Raw genomic sequence first — 18775 nt, forward strand, 5'->3', positions numbered from 1 at the left:
TGCAAATAGAAAGTGAGTGCATCAAGGAGAGAGTTTCTAGCCCAGTATTTTGCCTATCACGCACCCATGTCCTGCTTGTGGGTCCCTGATCAACACCTGGTTGGCCGCTGTTTGAACCGAATGTTGGACTAGATGGACCCTTGGTCTGATCCAGCACAGCTCTTCTAATGTTCTAGTTACAGAGAGCTTTTTTACAGACGGGATCATTCTGCACTGAGACCCTCAGCATCTACAGTGTATTTACTACCTGTTGCATATGTAGACCAGGCCTAATTTTGACATTGCACACCAACTTCCCCAGGGCAAGTGGATGCATTCAGAACTGAGAACTGCTGAGTAGCCAAGACTATTGGCCCAGTAAGATTTCTATCCAGATTTTCAGGTGAATGGATTCACTTACCAGGGGCTGACGGATCACTATGGCTGAAGTGAGAAAGAATTTCATCCCAGATCTGACGCTGAGGTGAGGGGAGATGTGAGGGCAACCTTCCCCTGTAGCAAATAACTTGGCTCACTTAATTTAGTTAGTTAATTAGTTAGTTGATAGATCTGGAACTTCGTTCTGGAGGCAGTGCTGGCTCCAGGTCTTTGAGGGCCCTTGGGCAAGACACCCGCCATGGGCCTCCTCACTCCGTGTGCCTACCTCTCCACCACCATTGCCACCAGCTGCTCTTGCTCTTCCTCCTCTTTCTCAGCGTTGCTGCCACTTGCTGGCTTGGCAGGCAGGCAGGCAGGCAGGCAGGCCTGAGCCACTGAGCAAGTAGGAGGTGTCATCTACCGCTCCTTCTCACCACCACCACTATTGTCTAAGGCAAAGCGAGAGGCAGGTGAATCAGCAGGTTGCCATGGCAAAGAGGAGGAGAAAATCCAGGGGCCTCTTGTCACTGGGCCTTCAGCAGGTGCCCAACTCTGCCTGCCCTTGATGCCAGACCTGCAGGCACCTGCTCTCCCAATGTGGCATGTTGAAATGTGGGTTGTGTTCATTTCTACAGGATGGTCCTGGCTGGCTGGTATTTCTCCCCCTCTGTCTAATTCTGTGTGTCTAGATGTGGTGTTGTCCTTGAGAGATATTGAAGGGCCAACTTTAACATCATAGTTGCAATGACTCCCATGGAGAACAACATGTGAGAAAGGTGGACTTTCTTCTCTTACATACAGACACACAGCCAGGCCCGGCGCTGCCATAGAGGCAACTCAGGAGGCGGCCTAGAGCGCCAAGCAAACAAGGGCGCCAAACGGCGCACCTGGAAGCCGCTCCCCTAGAGAGGGTTCCAGGTGCACTGTTCCAAAGCCGCCGCCCTGGCTGCCCCCCAACCCCAGCATCCTGGCTTTGAAGCCAGCACCCAGCTGGAAGCCTCTCCTGGCTTCGAAGCCAGGATGCTGGGGTTGGAGGCAGAGGCTTCAGAACGGCGCACCACGAAGCCACTTCCGGGCGTGCCGCTTCGAAGCCTCCGCCCCGCCCCCCCCCAACCCCATCGTCCTGGCTTCAAAGCCGGGAGCGGGCACGGGGTGGAGGCTTCAGTATGGCGCACCAGGAACGCTTCAAAGCCTCTGCCCCACCCCCCAACCCCAGTGTCCTGGCTTCAAAGCCAGGAGCAGGTGGGCGCACACATAGGGGGGTGAGGTGGAGGCTTCTGAACGTTCCTGCCTAGGGCGCAATATAGTCTGGCACCGGCCCTGCACACAACTGTGCTGATGTTAGATCCCTGCATATCTGTTTCACACCTCAAGTTTATTCCCTACAAGCCCTGGGGCTTGTCTATAGGCTTTATATACTCCATCATGGCTGCATAGTTGCACCCTGTTGTTTATATGACACCGCCGCTGACTCACAGCCACATCATGCTATTCCCCGCGAAGTTGTGTCATTTTACTGCAACTTTTTACCTTGCTCTGATGTCACCACGGTTGTTTGTTCATCTGTCAGTGGTGGCTTCATTTCAGATTGAGAGAGTGGGTATAGTTAGGGGCAGATCCCAGTGCAGGATAGGCATGGGGATACAGGGCAGGGAGTGGGTTCAACCAGGCTAGTAATGGCTGCCTTGGCGATATTAAAGTCTGGAGGAAGAAAGCAAGGACAGTTATGATGTCTACTGCATAGATTCAGTGAACTGTATCAGCACAGATGTGCAGCTACAGGCACTGAAAGTTACAATGTTGAGCAGAGTTGCCAGAAAACAAACAAAAAATGGTTTTCGCAGGTTTTGGTCACTCAATATTTGCTGCCTATTCCTACCACCTGACCATGGCACTGTGAATTTTCCTGCCTAGATAGCCCGGGCTTGCTCCTGCCATGTAGCCCTATTGATGCCACTTTGCAGCAGCGATCCTGCGGTGATTTGGGGGAATCAGTAGCAAAGCAGCACCGTACAGACACCCCCCTAGTAAGCACTGGCACGTCTTTCTAGTCAGCCATCCACATGCTCTTCCCCAAAGCCCAATAACTTTAGCACGTCCTCCCCCAAGTGAACCCTGGGAAAATCTTGCCCTTGCCTGCTAAGGTGCTGAACTGTGAGCCAATCCGAAATTGCGCTGCGATTCCTCCATCATCACTTCAGTCCCGCCCTCTATCCTGCAGGGTCCCTCCCAGCTCACTGTGTTTTCTCCCCCCCCCCCCCCAGCACCTCACCTGCCCAAATGCACCTGTTTTTTCTATTTCTTCTGGTGTGTTGTTTTCTTCCCCAAGCGTGGTTGTCTAAGGTGGGAGGGGGAAACGGTAGCGAGGAAAGGATATATGATGTCGTCAGTGCCCTGTGACACCCCTATTTGTCAGGGGAGCAGAGAAACACTTTGCCTGGGTGATGAAAAAGCTTTTCTAATGAGGGTTGATCAATATCGCTCCCACTACGCCATCCATCAGGGGGTTGTTAGGAGCTACCGTGTCCATTCCTGACTAACTCCTGATGCTGGAGACTGCAGGATGGTGCAGAGGAGGAGGAGGGGGAGGGGAAAGGCTCTGGTGACTGAGAAGGAGTCGGCATTGCAAACCATCCCTTAATGGTGGCAACGATCTTGTTCTGATCCTTGGGTGGAGAGAGGTGTGAGAGATTGATGAGGCCGCAGATGCTCCTACCTCCATTATGCCGGTGCGCCTGCGCTCTGCCTTAAACAAACAGCATTGTAAATCAGGGCCAGGAAAGGCATCTCTAGCCTCTGCAGCCCTGAGAAGCTCTGCAAGACCGTGCCTTCCCTGAACGCTGCTGCCGTGGAATCTGACTTCTTCCCTACCAAAATGGTACTGATAAGCAGAACTGGGCTGTGTGACTACAGCAGTGTGTTTTCTGTGCACGGACCGTCGCGCCACACAAATGCAAGACATAGCATTGGATTCAGAGTTCTACATTCTTCTGGGACTTTTTAAATTTATTTCTTTTAAAAATAACTAAGTTTCTTGTCCTTATGATGCCAGAACATCAATTCCATGGACTTTGACTTCCCTGCCAAATCGGTGCTGCTAAGTAGAACTGGGCTTCAATTAAGGCAGCTTAATTATTAAGGCAGCTTCAATTGTTTTCCTGCACTGCCTATCACACCCTACAATCCAAGTTGTAGCAGTTGAAGAACAATGGAGGTACACAAAACCTTATGTACAAGTATACATTGTTTACTGATCACATATTAATCAGCCTGTGCTTTAATCCTATCGCTAGCATATAATCACAGGTCGAAAAGTATATAATAAAAGCTCAGAGTACAGCTATAGCATAAGTTTAGCCAAGAAGCTAAAAAACAAAACAAAAACCATGAGGTGGAAAGGCCACAGAAAGAGGACGCTACAAGAATTAGATATTTGCTGATGTGGTCATTAGGAACTGAGTATAAAGAGGACAAACAGGCAGTGTCGTAGTAGTCGTAACGTCTTAAGAGCATTCTGGGGACAGTAATAGTAACTGAAATTTAGGGACAAACAAATGATGCAGGCAGGAGGCCCAGGTAGACAGCAATTGACCACGGTATTCTAGGTATGGAAGCCATTAAGATTCCAGGGCACACCACTGCCAAGTCTGAGGCAGTGAAGGGGAAATGCAACAAAGGGAAGGTGTTAAGAACACTCCCGGCAGGGGTTCCCCTCTCCTGGTGGAAAGCTGTAATCCAGCCTTCCTCATCCTGCTGCCCTGCAGATGGGTGGGACTACAACTCCCATCATCCCCAGCCAGCCTGGAGTGACTCAGGTTGGGAAAGGCTTTTAGCTGCGGGTGAGAGGGGGCAAATGCTCTTCCCTATTCAAAGCATTCCAGTGAGGTCTGGGTATCAAGAAACCTTTATTTCTGGGTATCAAGAAACCCTTATCAAGACTCCTTAAAGAGTCATTCACAGATCATTAAGAAGCATCACTCCAACCCATAAAGCGCCTTTGTTCACAGCCCAGCATCTGAGATCCAGCACTGCTTCAAGCCGAATCCGCAGGGATAGCCCTGTTCACAGTAATCAGATGGCAAACTCATCATGATTACTAACTAAGAAAAATATATGAAAGCTTCCTTAATTTTCCATATTCTTTTCAATTGCAGAAGCCAGACATGCAATCACTTTTCAACAGAGGTGGGCAATTTTTCAACATTAGGGCTGTGTAGAAGAGGGAATCTTCCTCTGCAGCTTTCCCCATGCCTGGGCTGGGACATAGGCTGCACTTGCCAAAATTACCTATTCAGCATGAGTATCTAAAGGACAAGAACCCTAAAGTCAACATATTGGCCAGCCCTATGCTGAAAACTGGCTAAAACCACTACCTAACTTCGTTGTTAGGATTACTAGTATTCGGAGCTTAAGTTTGCAAGTTCCAAAAACCTTCTCTAGTACCCAGTCATCAACCTTGGGTTCCCAGATGGTGGATTGCAACTGCCATCATCCTCGGTCAGCATGGGAAACAGCCAGTGATGATGGGAACCCAACACTGTGAAACCCAACATTGTGAAAGCCAGTGTGGTGTAGTGGCTAGAGTGTTGGACTGGGAGTCGGGAGATCTGGGTTCTAGTCCCCACTCGGCCATGGAAACCCCCTGGGTGACTTTGGGCCAGTCACACACTCTCAGCCCAACCTACCTCACAGGGTTGTTGTTGTGAGGATAGAAATGGAGAGGAGGATTAAATGCAATAAATGCAATAGTAATTAAATAAATAAATAAAGTCTAGTAGACTGCCTGAGGTCCAAGAGTATAACCCTAGATTGCAGCCTTTCCTAAACTTGAGTCCCCAAATGTTCTTGAATTACAACTCCCATCATCCCCAACCAGCAGGATCAATGGTCAGGGACCATGATTGACTTGTAGCTCAAAGGCATCTGGGGAACCAAGGGTGGGAAAGGCAGCTTCTACTTCTTTGCTTAAGACCCTACGTGGGTCACATACCCCAACATATATCCCCCAATTTAATACAGCAGAATGTGCATCTTTGCTATGAAGCTGCTGTTAGTCAAAATGCCTGTAGCTCTCCTACATGCTCAATGGGCAGGCTTACCTGCCGTACACTGCAGATTTGAACAGGTTTGATTGTAATTCCTTTTCCCCCTAGGAACCCTGGGAAGTGTAGTTCTCAGGAGGGAGTTAGTGATCATTAAAAAAGATTTGCTACCTCCATTATCTGAGGCAGTAAGCCTATACGGACCAGTTGCTACAGAACGTGGGTGCTGTTGCACTGTGTCCTGCTTTGTTGGGGCCCTACCATTGTCCATCTGGACTAGATGGACAATTCCAATTCAACCTACCTGCATTTTTATGTAACCTGTCAACAGATGTATTCTGTCCAAAGTGCATTTTTTAAAGTCCAGCCACTATTTTATACATAGGATTGTACCTGTTTGGGAATGCCCTCCCCCCATACACACCACAGAGAGAGAGAGAGAAAAGTGTCTCTTCAGTCATTATTAACAGGCTCAACACAGGTCTCTTACCCAAATCCTCCTCCATTTCCATAACGGTGGGCACCTGTTCTAAGACCATTCCTCACCCCCACCCACACATACCTACATAAATTTGCACAGACATTTGGTCTACTGTGAAACTGATATGGTATGGGAAATACTTTGTCAGTTTCACTAGAACTGGCTTTGCTTGGTTTCTTCAACTGGCATATAAGCACACTAGTACAGGTGAACATAGCCCCCCCCCCCTCACACACACATACACACACACACACACACACACACACACACACACACACGGCTTTCTCCCCAACAATGCCAGTTTCACCACAATATTGGGAGCAAAGATGAGAAAGGTTGCAGCAAATGGAGCTGTGAAATTGACAAGAATTGCTCCTAACCCCATCAATTTCACTTGACCTTGCACCATTATTATTATTATTATTATTATTTATTTATATAGCACCATCAATGTACATGGTGCTGTACAGATAACACAGTAAATAGCAAGACCCTGCCGCATAGGCTTACAATCTAATAAGTTGTAGTAAACAATAAAGAGGGAAGGAGAATGCAAACAGGCACAGGGAAGTGTAAACAGGCACAGGGTAGGGCAAAACCAACAGTGTAAAGTCAGAACAAACTCAATATTTGAAGGCTATAGGGAAAAGAAAAGTTTTGAGCTGAGTCTTAAAAGCAGTGATTGAGTTTGTAGTTCTCAAGTGTTCTGGAAGAGCGTTCCAGGCGTAAGGGGCAGCAGAAGAAAAAGGACGAAGCCGAGTAAGGGAAGTGGAGGTCCTTGGGCAGGCGAGAAGCATGGCATCAGAGGAGCGGAGAGCCCGAGCGGGGCGATAGTGTGAGATGAGAGAGGAGAGATAGGCAGGAGCTAGGCAGTGAAGAGCTTTGAAGGTCAGTAGGAGAAGTTTATATTGGATTCTGAAGTGAATTGGAAGCCAATGAAGAGATTTCAGAAGTGGAGTGACATGGTCAGAGCGGCGGGCCAAGAAGATGATCTTAGCGGCAGAGTGGTGGACAGAGACCAGCGGACTGATGTGAGACGAAGGAAGGCCAGAGAGAAGAAGGTTGCAGTAGTCCAACCGAGAGATAACCAGTGCGTGAACGAGAGTCTTGGCAGAAGAGACAGACAAAAATGGTCGAATCCTGGCAATATTATACAGGAAGAAACGACAGGATTTAGCTACTGCCTCGATGTGAGGAGTAAAGGAGAGCGAGGAGTCAAATATGAAGCCAAGACTACGAGCTTCCTTGACCGGAGTAAGCGTAACATCGTTGACAGTGAGGGAGAATGAGAGGTGAGGAGAAGGTTTAGGAGGAAAAACTAGCAGTTCAGTCTTTGCCATGTTAAGTTTCAAACGACGATGAAGCAGCCAGGCTGAGATATCTGAAAGACATGCCGAGATACGATCGTGAACATCTGGAGAAAGTTCCGGAGATGAAAGATATAATTGTGTATCATCGGCATACAGGTGATATTGGAGGTCGTGAGATTGAATGAGCTTGCCCAAGGGCAGCATGTATAGAGAGAACAACAACGGGCCAAGCACCGAGCCCTGCGGAACCCCAACTGAAAGGGGAAAAGAGGAGGACGAGCTGCCGTTAGCCGACACGCTGAAAGAGCGACCCTCTAGATAGGAGGCGAACCAGTTATAGACAGAGCCACAGAGTCCAAGGTCGTGGAGGGAATCTAAGAGAAGATCGTGATCAACCGCGTCAAAGGCTGCGGTTAGATCAAGGAGGATAAGAACAGAATAATGGCCTTTAGACTTGGCAGTAAGAAGATCATTGGTGATCTTGGTAAGGGCTGTTTCAGTGGAATGCAAAGGACGGAAGCCAATGGGAAAGAAATGGTGGTAGTTGGACAGGCATGTAATGACGAAATGGAGGGATACACATACTGTGACCAATGGAATTGGAATGCCATTTCATTGCAGGCCAGTCAGTGCCCATCTAGTTCAGCATTTATGGTCAACCAGATGTGTATTGCTAGTTGGGAGCAGGGCAGGTCATGGTGGTGACTGCCTGCTCCCACTGCCTATTTCCCAGCTTTCTCTATTTGGAGGCTTCTATATGTGGAAGTTCCATTTGCCCACTATTGCTGAAAACTGTCAACCAACCTTTCCTCTATGAGTTTGTGCCATCCAAGCTGGTGTGGTAGTGAGCATGAAATGTCCATATGCATTGTGTGAAAATTTTCCTTTTTAGTCCTAAAGCCAATCTGCTTCATTGTGAATAGAGGGGAAAGTGGTGTAACTATACCATTTGTGAACACGATTTGGGTATCAAACAATACATGGTAATATTATTTGTCACTGGTATTTAGATGAGGTCAGAATCCTATACGTATTGACTTGGGAGTAAGTTCAGTTGCAATCAGTGGGACTTAAACTTAAGGAAACATACCTAGGATTGGGAGGCAGGCTGACGTACTCTTATTAAAACTTCCCCAACCTGGCATCCTCTGTTGGACTTCAACTCCCATTAGCCCCAGTCAGCATGGTAATGGTCAAGAATTCTTGGGGCTGCCACCCAAAACATCTGGATGGTACAAGGTATATACATACATATACAGTATATATTCATTTATTTGAAAGGACAGAGTAGGAGAAGTTTCTTACACTTTTCACTTTGGGCATCAAGGGTATAGCTCATAAGCTTCTGAGACAAGGGACAGTACTGCTACTATTTCTTATTTTTTATTAATTATTGTTGCAATACCATTCTTTCTTCTGGGTACCACTTAACACCTTCTTAGAGCAAATAAATGTGGCAGAGGTGTGTGTGTGTGTGTGTGTGTGTGTGTGTGTGTGTGTGTGTACATATCTTACCTCAAATCAAAACCATTCACTTTTCCATTTATTTGTAACAGCTTAGCAGTCTAAAGAAAAGTGGGGTGAGAGATATACAGCATTTCATGAGAAAAGGTTCTCCAGAGAGTCCAGTGCCCAGTAGGTTGATGCATCGACTGAAAATATAATGTAACAACCCATCATTCATGTGTGTGTACACAGAGGCAGAGAAACAGATAGATGGGCAAGGATGCCATGTTGGAAGGACAAACACACACCTTATGATTGATAACATGTGTATTCTTTTCATCAGGAGCACCTATATCTCTGGGTATTGTGAAATATAAAAAGTAACAAGTGATATGTACATTCAGACCCTATGCATGTTTTCTCCAATACCACTGTGTTCTTCTAGATTTACTAACCCCATGTTAATATGTAAAGGACTAGAGCCTTGATCTTGAATCAGTGCACAAATGATCAGGGATCGGGGGGGGGGAGGGGCAGAAGAGAACTGGCCCACTCACCTTCTGTGGTAGTCCCTTAGCTATTAGGATGGCCACATGACTCACCCCACAAAAGGGAAATGCTGATATGTATAACAATTGCATATGCTGATTTATATGTATAGATGCAAATTTAGACATTATTATAATTTAAATATGATTACAGTACTTCTCACTGTAGTGTGGAAGGTGTGACCAGGTGACCCATGTGCTTTGCTCAGCCTGCTGTCCAGGTGCTCACAGTGGGCAATTTCGAGGCCCAGCTCTTCCTTCTGATGGCTGTTTGAACTGGACTTGGTCTGGACAGATAAAGGAAGAATTCAAATAGAGGACACCTCACCTGTGACCAGGTGTCTCATGTTCCTGAACACAGCTGATGGGTGGGTTCAAGCCCCCCTCCCTCATCACCCTTCTGATGGCTCTTTAAGCCAGACTTGGACCAGACAACCCTTCAAATGGAGGACTGACCTCTGTGAAAGAGGACACACATCCACACAAGTTATCATTTGGCTAAAACTGGGGGGGAATCAGCAAGTGGGACTTGTGGCTTTTCTGAACCCCTCCCCCATAGTTCAAGCCTGCCTTGGATATATTTTATGAGCCAGCCTTTGACCCTTACTGTGAATGTTTTTTTTTTTTTAATTTCATGTCTATACTGCCCAATAGCTGAAGCTCTCTGGGCAGTTCACACACAAAAATTAATGTTGCCCCCCCCTTTCTATATATAGAGACACATTGAAAGATCTCCCCTCCCCCTGCCCCTAAAGTGACACCCCAATATAGAGGGGCATATATATATACTCAATAAATAAAATATATTCAGAGAGAGAGAGAGAGAGAGAGAGAGAATGAGAGTATTATACACACATACGGGAAGAGGGGAATTCCAGGCCTTGCTGCCCCCTCCGCGCATTCATCAAGCCAGGAATATATAGAGACCAGGGGAGGTGCGGCCCAAACGAGCCCCTTTTAATGAGGGAGACTTTATTTGTTCCCGAGATGGTGCATCCGGTAGTTATGGCTGTGACTTTTATGAGGACCTCGGCAGCAGTAATAAGGCAACAGCATTCCCTCCCTCCCTCCTCTCTCTTTTTTAAATTTTTCTTTTTCTTGAGCCAGCTGTAACCCGAGGGGTATTTTTTCCCCTTTCCTAAGCAAGGGTTTTATTTCCCAGCCAACAGAACTACTCGCTACCCTCTCATTAAGCTTGCCTGCTAGTTTAAAACACGAACGTGCACACACACACAGGCTCCCTCGCCCCCAGATTTGCAAGATCTGCATCTGCTGCGTTGACCCCTTTTGCAAAGCCTGGGCTTTGGGTGCCACCAGCTCCTTCCCCACCCTGTTTTAAGAGTAAAAGCTGCTGCCCTTTCCTCCGCTTCCTCCCTCCTCCTTCCCTTTGGTGGCTCCACGCATCCCATTTGTCTTCCGCCTTATAGGCTGGTGGTGAGTCCTTTTTATTACAGGCCTGGCGGAGTCCTCCTTGTTAGATTGAATTACATGATTCACTGTTTGATGGTGCTTTTCTATTACCTTATAAATTTTGTTTATTCCTTCCCTGACCCTTTATTCACAGCCTGGGATTTCTCACAAGATACAAAATAAATTTATAAACAAATCAATTAAATATTTCTTCACAATTTGTCAGCCCCCCTCCACAAAAGACACACAATATTGCCAAGAGTTATGGGCCGCGTGGCAACGCACTGCAGCTCCCGCCTGCCAGGAGAGAGAGAGAGAGAGAGAGAGAGAGAGAGAAGGCAAAGAAGTAAAGGCACTGCAGTCTTGCCACCTTGATAGGCGAGAATCCTGGGCCCTCACAGTTGCACCTCTGCTTCTATTTTGCTGAGTCAGAAACCTTGAGCTGACACAAGCTGCCCTAGATGGCCTCTGACACATAGACACACGTCTTAAGCTGCATGCCTTAATGTGCATGCCCTTATTCCTATTATAATAATATTTGGAATATCCATGGTGTTTGAGAGGAAGGTTGCCAACTGATCAGGGAAGGAGGGTGGGGGAACTGACTTGGATTGTTCTTGTGCGTTTATTTTTATTTATTGTATTTATACCCCACTTTTATCCATCTTGCAAGCAACCCGAAGCAGCTGACATGATCCTCTTCCTCTCCTTTCTAACCTCACAACAATCCTGTGAGGTAGGTGAGGCTGAGAGTCAAGTGGCTGGCCCAAAGTCCCCCAATGAGCTCCATGGGTGAGTGGAAACTAGAACTCAGATCTCCGAAGTCCCAATCCAACACTCCGACCACAATACCACACTGGCTCTTTTACCAGCACCTTGATTTGCAAAACTCAGAAGGTAAATGTTTCCACAGCATAGAAATAAACATGACCAACTGTTAACTGGTGTAGGTTAAACTGATTCTAAAAGCACAGTGACAGGAGCCTATTCAAAAGTTGGCAATATAAAGCACCTTCATTCTGCCATTTTAGCTTCATTCTGCCATTTTCTTAACTCGCCAAAAATGCAGTAATAAATATAAGCCTCCATCAAAGAGGTGGTGTATTTCCAGAATCGCGCAACATTATCCTACAAAGACTCCAGACAACGAAGCCCCAGTAAGCATGCGGGATACTTTCTTCATGTAAAGAAGCTCAGAAACTCTGGGTTTAATTCCCTGTGTATTGAACCATGTTGTTTCTAGTGCTAAAATAGGCTACCTCCTTCTTTTTTTCTGACAGACTCCTCATCTTTAACAGCAACATGGTCCTTTTCTGTGTTGGGAATAGCCGTACCTATTGAATTTGGCTGGTGCAGAATTTCGTTCAGTTCAGGGGGGTTATAAGAATTTACCAGAATTTGCAAATTTCTTCATAGACGGGATGGAAAGAACTTTCTTTCTTTTTTTGAAAAAGGAAAGAAAATTAATTCAGGAGAAACTGACAGATTCCTTCCCTTGTAGGAGTAGGAGTAGAAGAGTCAAAGAAAGGAATATGGGAAGAGACATGGAAAGTCTGTGGGCAGTATCTCCAATTGGGCTTTTAAAGATCAAAGGAGCCATTAAGTACTGCAGGAGGATCCTTTCCCTAGTAACCAATTTTCCAATTGAAATCTTCATCCCACCCCTACCACCACAAAGTTCCCCATAGGAGCAAAACAGTCAGGTATGATACAGGTCAAATAGCAGGTGGGTGTGGGTGTGCATGTATCTGTTGTCCACTTGTATGCATGTGCAGCCTCCAGCCTCCCATCCATGTGCACCCCTGCACTAGAAGGACCTCAAAAGATGAGGTACAGTTTCAGCACATTAGCTCTGGCTGCCGGATTGGCCCAAGCCTGACCGTGCTTTGGTTTGCACATCGATATGGATTGTACATCCAAAGGCAATGATGATCAGTAGCTTCCTTGTGATCTGATCTCACACCGTTCCAATTCGGGCCGGCCCTACCATTAAGCAGAATGAAGCAGCTTCCTCAGACAGCAGAGCTCAATTAGAGGGCAGCCAGTTATATGCTATTTAATGTCGTATTACATTTTTACTGTAACAATACATTACAGTCCTGTGGGCAGGGGGCACCCTGTGAATTTTCCGCATTGGATGCCAAAATGTCTTCGGCTTGCCTTGGCTGGCATCTAGATGGAGGAACGATGCGGACCGGGTCAATGACATGATTCCGTTTCCATGCCAGCATTGGCTATCTGATCTTTACCGACATAATGTGGGATCAAACCACAGGGAAGTAGCTCCCACATCGCTTCTGGGGAGGGGGTAACATATTGAGCAGGCTGAAAATGAAAGCAGACAAGGTGATGGAGGAAATGTTTATGTGTTGCCTCCAATGGCAAAATGCCCAAGATGAACATGCTGCCTGCCTTTGCTCTACTCTGATTTCACTTTCTCATCCCTGTTCTTCCTAGTTCCTTTCCAGTCCCTCCTACAATGGTTTCTACACAAACTACCCTCCGCCTCCTGCATGTGCATTATTATTTTTTTGTAATAAGTATTACAAAAAGTTTGGATTGGAGATCTGGATTGGAACTGGGTCACAGTGGAAGCAGACTTCCCCTGCCTCTCCTTCCCAATGCAGCCCCTCCTTCAGCCCCCTGCAAATGCTACAAAGAGAATCAGGAGACCCTGTAGAAGGGGGTGAACTACAGTGTGGGAAAGGGAAGGTCCCCAAAAACCAGGCAGAAGGATCTCCACAAAGAGTGCCCTTCCTCTCACAGAAGGCAGATCCTGGATCCGGAGATTTGGAAATTTCCAACTGAGGAAAGGCAGACAGATAGACAGAAAAAGAAAGCCTTCCAGATTAGGCTTTTATTTGTGGAATTTTAGTAGGGATCCAGACCCTTCTTCCATCTTCTTCCACTTGTAACCCTCCTGTGTTTTTCACCACTTCTTTCATCCAGAAAAAAAGCCATTAAGAAGAAAAGGCAGAAGAGTTGCACAATGCCTTTTGATTGTTAGCCCTAGGAGCCCTCCATCTAGAAAACGGTTTGGGACAATGGCCAGGACATGTTTTGATGAGAGCAGGACTGCACCAATCACACAGAACAGGAACAAGCATTTGCATGACACAATTAGGAAGGGGAGCTAAACATGCCAGCCACCCTGTGGCGATCACCAGGAGCAGGTCATATGAAAAGCTGCTAGACATGTAGGCTTAAGTCCTTGGCTTCCTCACCACTTATCCAACTCAGCATGGATCTACCCAAGACGTGTGTTCATGGTCCTATGAATTTGTCCAGTGTGTAAACCAGTCCCCAACCTCCATGTGTGTCAGACAACAAAGCTCATCATCCCCACCCAGCAAGGCGTGAGGATTTGTTGGGATTTAACACCATCTGGAGACCCGCCTGTTCCCCACTCCTGAATAACTAATACTGCCTCTTTGTCAAAACTGGTTCCACAATTCCCACCTGCCCTGACCACTGACTACACTGTCTGGAAGGCACCAAGTAGGGGAAGGCTGGTGTAAACACAAACCTCGTGGCCATTGAAATCCTGGTTGTTTCTTCTCTTATGATTCCTGAGTTGTGCTGTACATTTGGGGACCACCAGCTCCATTCCTGGTTGTGATTAGCTGTTTGTCATGGCTGCTGCGGTTAATTGCCCTAGACTTGCACCCAGACAGACACAAAGCCGCTATTACAAGCTGGGCTTTATTACAATCCAAAGAGAAAGAGGAGGGCGTCTTTAACATCCACGTCCGTAATGCAAAGTAGGTGGCCTGTTACTTATTGATTATGTTATTAGGTTTTTATGTGGCCTTTTGTGTTTTAATTTAAAATGGATTTGGACCGCGTTTTTAATGTTGTACATCACCTCGAGTGCCTTCAGGCAGAGAGGGACAATTCCTAAATACAATCAAGGGAGGGGGGTGAAAGGAAGGAAGGAATATGGGAGGACAAAATTGCAAAGAGTTTTCAGGCTGGAACAGTGACGCAGCTCAGTGCATGGTTTAGGATAGTTTGGGGGAACCTGTTCCTCCCACCCACCCCCAAGATGTTGTTAGATCCAGGGATAGCATCAAGAGTAGGCATGGTCAGGCACCTGCCAAGGGCCCACACCACAGCACAGGCAGACCAACAAGTTGCTCTTCCCCTTCACCTGTCTTGTTCACCTGCCTCTTGCTCTGGACCAGATAGCAGTGGTGGTGAGCAGGAGCAGGAGCAGATGCCACGGCCTACTGGCTCTCTGTCTGGCAAGCAAATAAGTGGGACCAGTGAGGAAAAGGAGGATGAGGAGCAAGAGCAGCTCATGAGAATGGCAGCGAGAAGGTAGATAGGAACATAGGAAGCTGCCTTATACTGAGTCAGGCCATTGGTCCATCTAGCCAAGTATTGTTGACACTGACTGGCAGCAGCTCTCCAGGGTTACAGGCAGGATTTTTTCCTTGCCTTACCTGGAGAAGCCAGGGATTGAACCTGGGACCTTCTGCACACAAACCATGTGCTCTATCACACTGAGCTATGCATTGAGGAAGGGTGTCTTGCCCATGGGCCCTCAAAAACTGAGAGCCAGCACTGGTCAGACCCCCAACTCCAATAAGCCCTGACCAGCATGGCCAATGGTTATGGACGATGGGAGTTGTAGTCCAACAAAAATCTGGAGGGCCACAGGTTCCCCCACACTTGGTCTAGGAGCCCTAGTTTTGCATTGTCAAAACTAGATCTGTTCTTTGATGGGAGGCTACTTGGGAAGTTTCTTAAAGAAGAGTGATGTCACCAAGAAAATAAACTGCATTCTTTTCAATAATAATAATAATAATAATAATAATAATAATAATAATATAAATAACAACAACAGAAGTAGAGGATGGAGTTCAGAATGAGAGATATCACAGGACATTTATCCAGAGATCTGTTGCTAGAGATATCATGGTAAGGTTAATAGCTGTTTTATGAAGCACTAATTTTAGTGCTTAAAACAAACCCACAGCACAAATCACAAGAGGATATATTAGGCATGGGCTGTTCTAGCTGCTGCTGGCATTTGCTAGGGCAAATCGTATGAAAATTGGCTGGCATGTGCGTGTGTATCACACCCTTGGGCTTCACTATGGCTTGCATATTTCCATTTGTACTTCCAAAGAGGTGTGACAACAGTGAAAAGACTTTTCAGGCACTCCTGTTCTCCCAGGAGGGTCATGGAGGGTAGTAACTAAAGCACCAAGCCATCATCATCTCCACAACCGCTCCCATTTGGGAGAAACGGCTCACCTCTAATCAGAGCTACAGATAACATCTCTGAGCTACAGATGTAAACTGGGTTCACAGCCTTGCCTTCTCCCCACGGAGACTGGGAAGTAGGATGGCCAATTACATATTGCCTAAAAAAGAGGATAAAAGATCACGCCAATATGCATAACACTTGCATATGCTAACTTATATGCATATATTCACATTTATAAATAGTAACTATAATTTAAACAGGGGTAAAATCCATCTCTCCATAGTGGGAAGACTGTGACCAGGTAAGCTGTGTGCCCACCTAGTCTGCTATCCAGGGGCTAAGTATGGATGGGCAACTTCAAGGCCCCTCCCTGCTCTCCCTTCTTCGGGCTCTTTCTCTTTAAACCAGACTTGGTCTGAGCAGCCCATCAAGGAGAGGACATGTTCATATAGAGGAAGGTCCTCTGATGGCTTTTCAAATAGAGGACTGTCCTCCATAAAGTAGGACACCTGGCCACCCTACCAGAGTGGGAATTGCAGTCCTCTGAGATAGGTTGGGATCTGAAACAGAGAATTCTTCTCATCAAGGTGTTCCCAAGAATAGCCAGCAATTCTTGTTCTCAGATAGTGTGAATCCTGGGGCTCCATCAGTATGGGAAAGATGACTGTGCTAATGTTATGCAGCCCTAAAGGATGGTGTCTATGACATCACTGCATAAATCTCTCCCTCGCCTATGACATCAGGGCATAAATCTCTCCCTTGCCTAACTATGCCATTTGGTATAGGGACTGTCATGACCTAGATGTCCGGCAGTACCTCGGACAGTGTCTCAGAGGGAGAAGAGCCAGAACAATCAAGAGGAAGAACAGCACAACCCACAGAGGCAGTGGAGCCAGGCCCCACCACTGACCCTGGATCAAACAGGGAACTTCTGTTTGAACCTAAGGCCCACCAGCATCTGCAGCCCCTGAGTAGGATCCCACCAGTGGGGCCAGCACTCTTGACCCCTAAGGGCCAGGCAACATGCCGGACAAGAGTTAGCAGGAAAGCAGTACAGTGCCAGGCTGCAGGGCAGAGGCCTGCCCCTTTAAGGATTTCCCTTATCCTACAAGGGGATGGAGCCTGGCGGCAGTCAGCCTGAAGGCTTATAGACGAGCTCAGTCAGCACCTAGCAGTTGTTAGGGCAAGTCGTCTCTTTTCTGGGGTCTGTCTTTGACCCTTCTCGTTCTCTCCCTCTGGTTTTGTCCTAATTCTGGGGTTCCTGATTTTTATTTTATTTTTATAATTTTAAACTTTTTTTTAAAAAAAAAGGGAGGCTTGCATTCTTCAAAACAAAAGTGTTGGCCTTCAGTGCCAACTTTATTTCCAAGAAGCCTTGTGCACCTGTGTGGGCCTTAGAAGCATTTTTAGAAAATAAACATGGTGGAAGGCTCATATATATACACGCTTCGGTATGTTACTGTTTTGACATGCCCACTTTGCCTTCAGGAATTCTAGAATGGCTTCAGCTGATACAGGTTGCTAAGCAACAGTAACAACGTGTAACATCAGCTCATACAGGTTGCTAAGCCCCTCGCCTGACTCCTCCGGGCTTTCCAAGGTAATCCTACCCCCCCCTTTCTGCCTCTTTGCTTCCCCCCCCCACGAAGGGGGCAGCGCCATGGTCCGGAGCATGAGCGAGGCACGGCCGGGGCCCTTGGTTTCCAGGTAGGAGGTCACTCGCCTGCTGTGAATGAATAAATAAATAAAATGCAATGATATTTAATTAATAAACTTTAAGATATGCTACAACAATGTATGTTACACCGGGTACAGCTAGTTTCATTTAAAAGTCTGCCCAGCTGCTTACTGAGATGGTAGGAAGTACCATGGGGGGCTGCAGGGGATGGGGACAAATAAGTGATTTTTCACTTGGGGTTGGACATCAACTGACATCCAACCCCAACTGACAAATTTGTTCTCATTTTTTTGCCCAAGCAGCTTACCTCTGAGCCTCAACAGTTTGCTTTCTGTGAAATGGGTGTTTTGTGACTGGCTGTAACCACCATGGCAGCCATTTTGTGGATAGCCAGGGGCCCCGTGGCAGCCATTTTGTAAGAGTGCCCACAACACACACTCAAAATTTCAAATGTGCTCCCTTACCCAAAAAGGGTGGAGACTCTGTACTAAATTGTCACACATTCTCCTTCTTCCGGACTTAACCGTGTGCTCATTCCCCAATAAGTACACATCGCTTTCCCAAAAAGGTTTCTTGGCAGCTTTAAAAAAAAGAAAAGGATTCAGAAGCTGTGTACTCTTTCTGACTAGTGCTGATACACATTTGATACACACAAATATAGCTGCATATCTGTAAAGGGTCATCTCCAGTACAAGTCACTTTCACAGTAGCAAGGCAAGCCCTGGCTGCCATTCCATTCTGAGAGATGTTCATTGACAGAAATATTGCTGTTCTTGGCTTGCATGAGTAAAATGGAAGCAATGTATTCCTCTCTCAGCCCAAGAGCCGAAGGCAAAATGGGTGGGGCTAAAATAATATTTTTTAAAAACCACTCGCATATTGTAGCTGATTTTACTGCCGCTAACTAAGCCTTAGCAGAGGCCTTTCAACTGTGCAGAATGGGAAATAATTGTACAAAAGCTCCGACTGATTGATGGTTGAGGAAAAGGAAGTGGGGCCAAGGGAATGGGGTGTATGGGACCCCAGGCAGGGCAGAGGGCAGCACACCTGCTTCACAGAAAGGACCTCTATGTGTAAAAGCCCAAAGCAGAAGAAATTATGCCGGAAGATGGGAGTTACAATAAGAAAGGGCTGTTAGAGGCTCGGTGCTTCAACAAACAAACAATGCCAAGGGATTCCAGATTCTGAAGATAATCTGAATCCTGTGACTTGAATAAATTCTACCAATTAATGTACCAATCTTTGTTCATGGTGCATCATGTATCCATTCTGCTTTTGCCCATCACAG

Source organism: Elgaria multicarinata, chromosome 3 (genome assembly GCF_023053635.1).
Source record: "Elgaria multicarinata webbii isolate HBS135686 ecotype San Diego chromosome 3, rElgMul1.1.pri, whole genome shotgun sequence".
NCBI classification, from domain to species: Eukaryota; Metazoa; Chordata; class Lepidosauria; order Squamata; family Anguidae; genus Elgaria; species Elgaria multicarinata.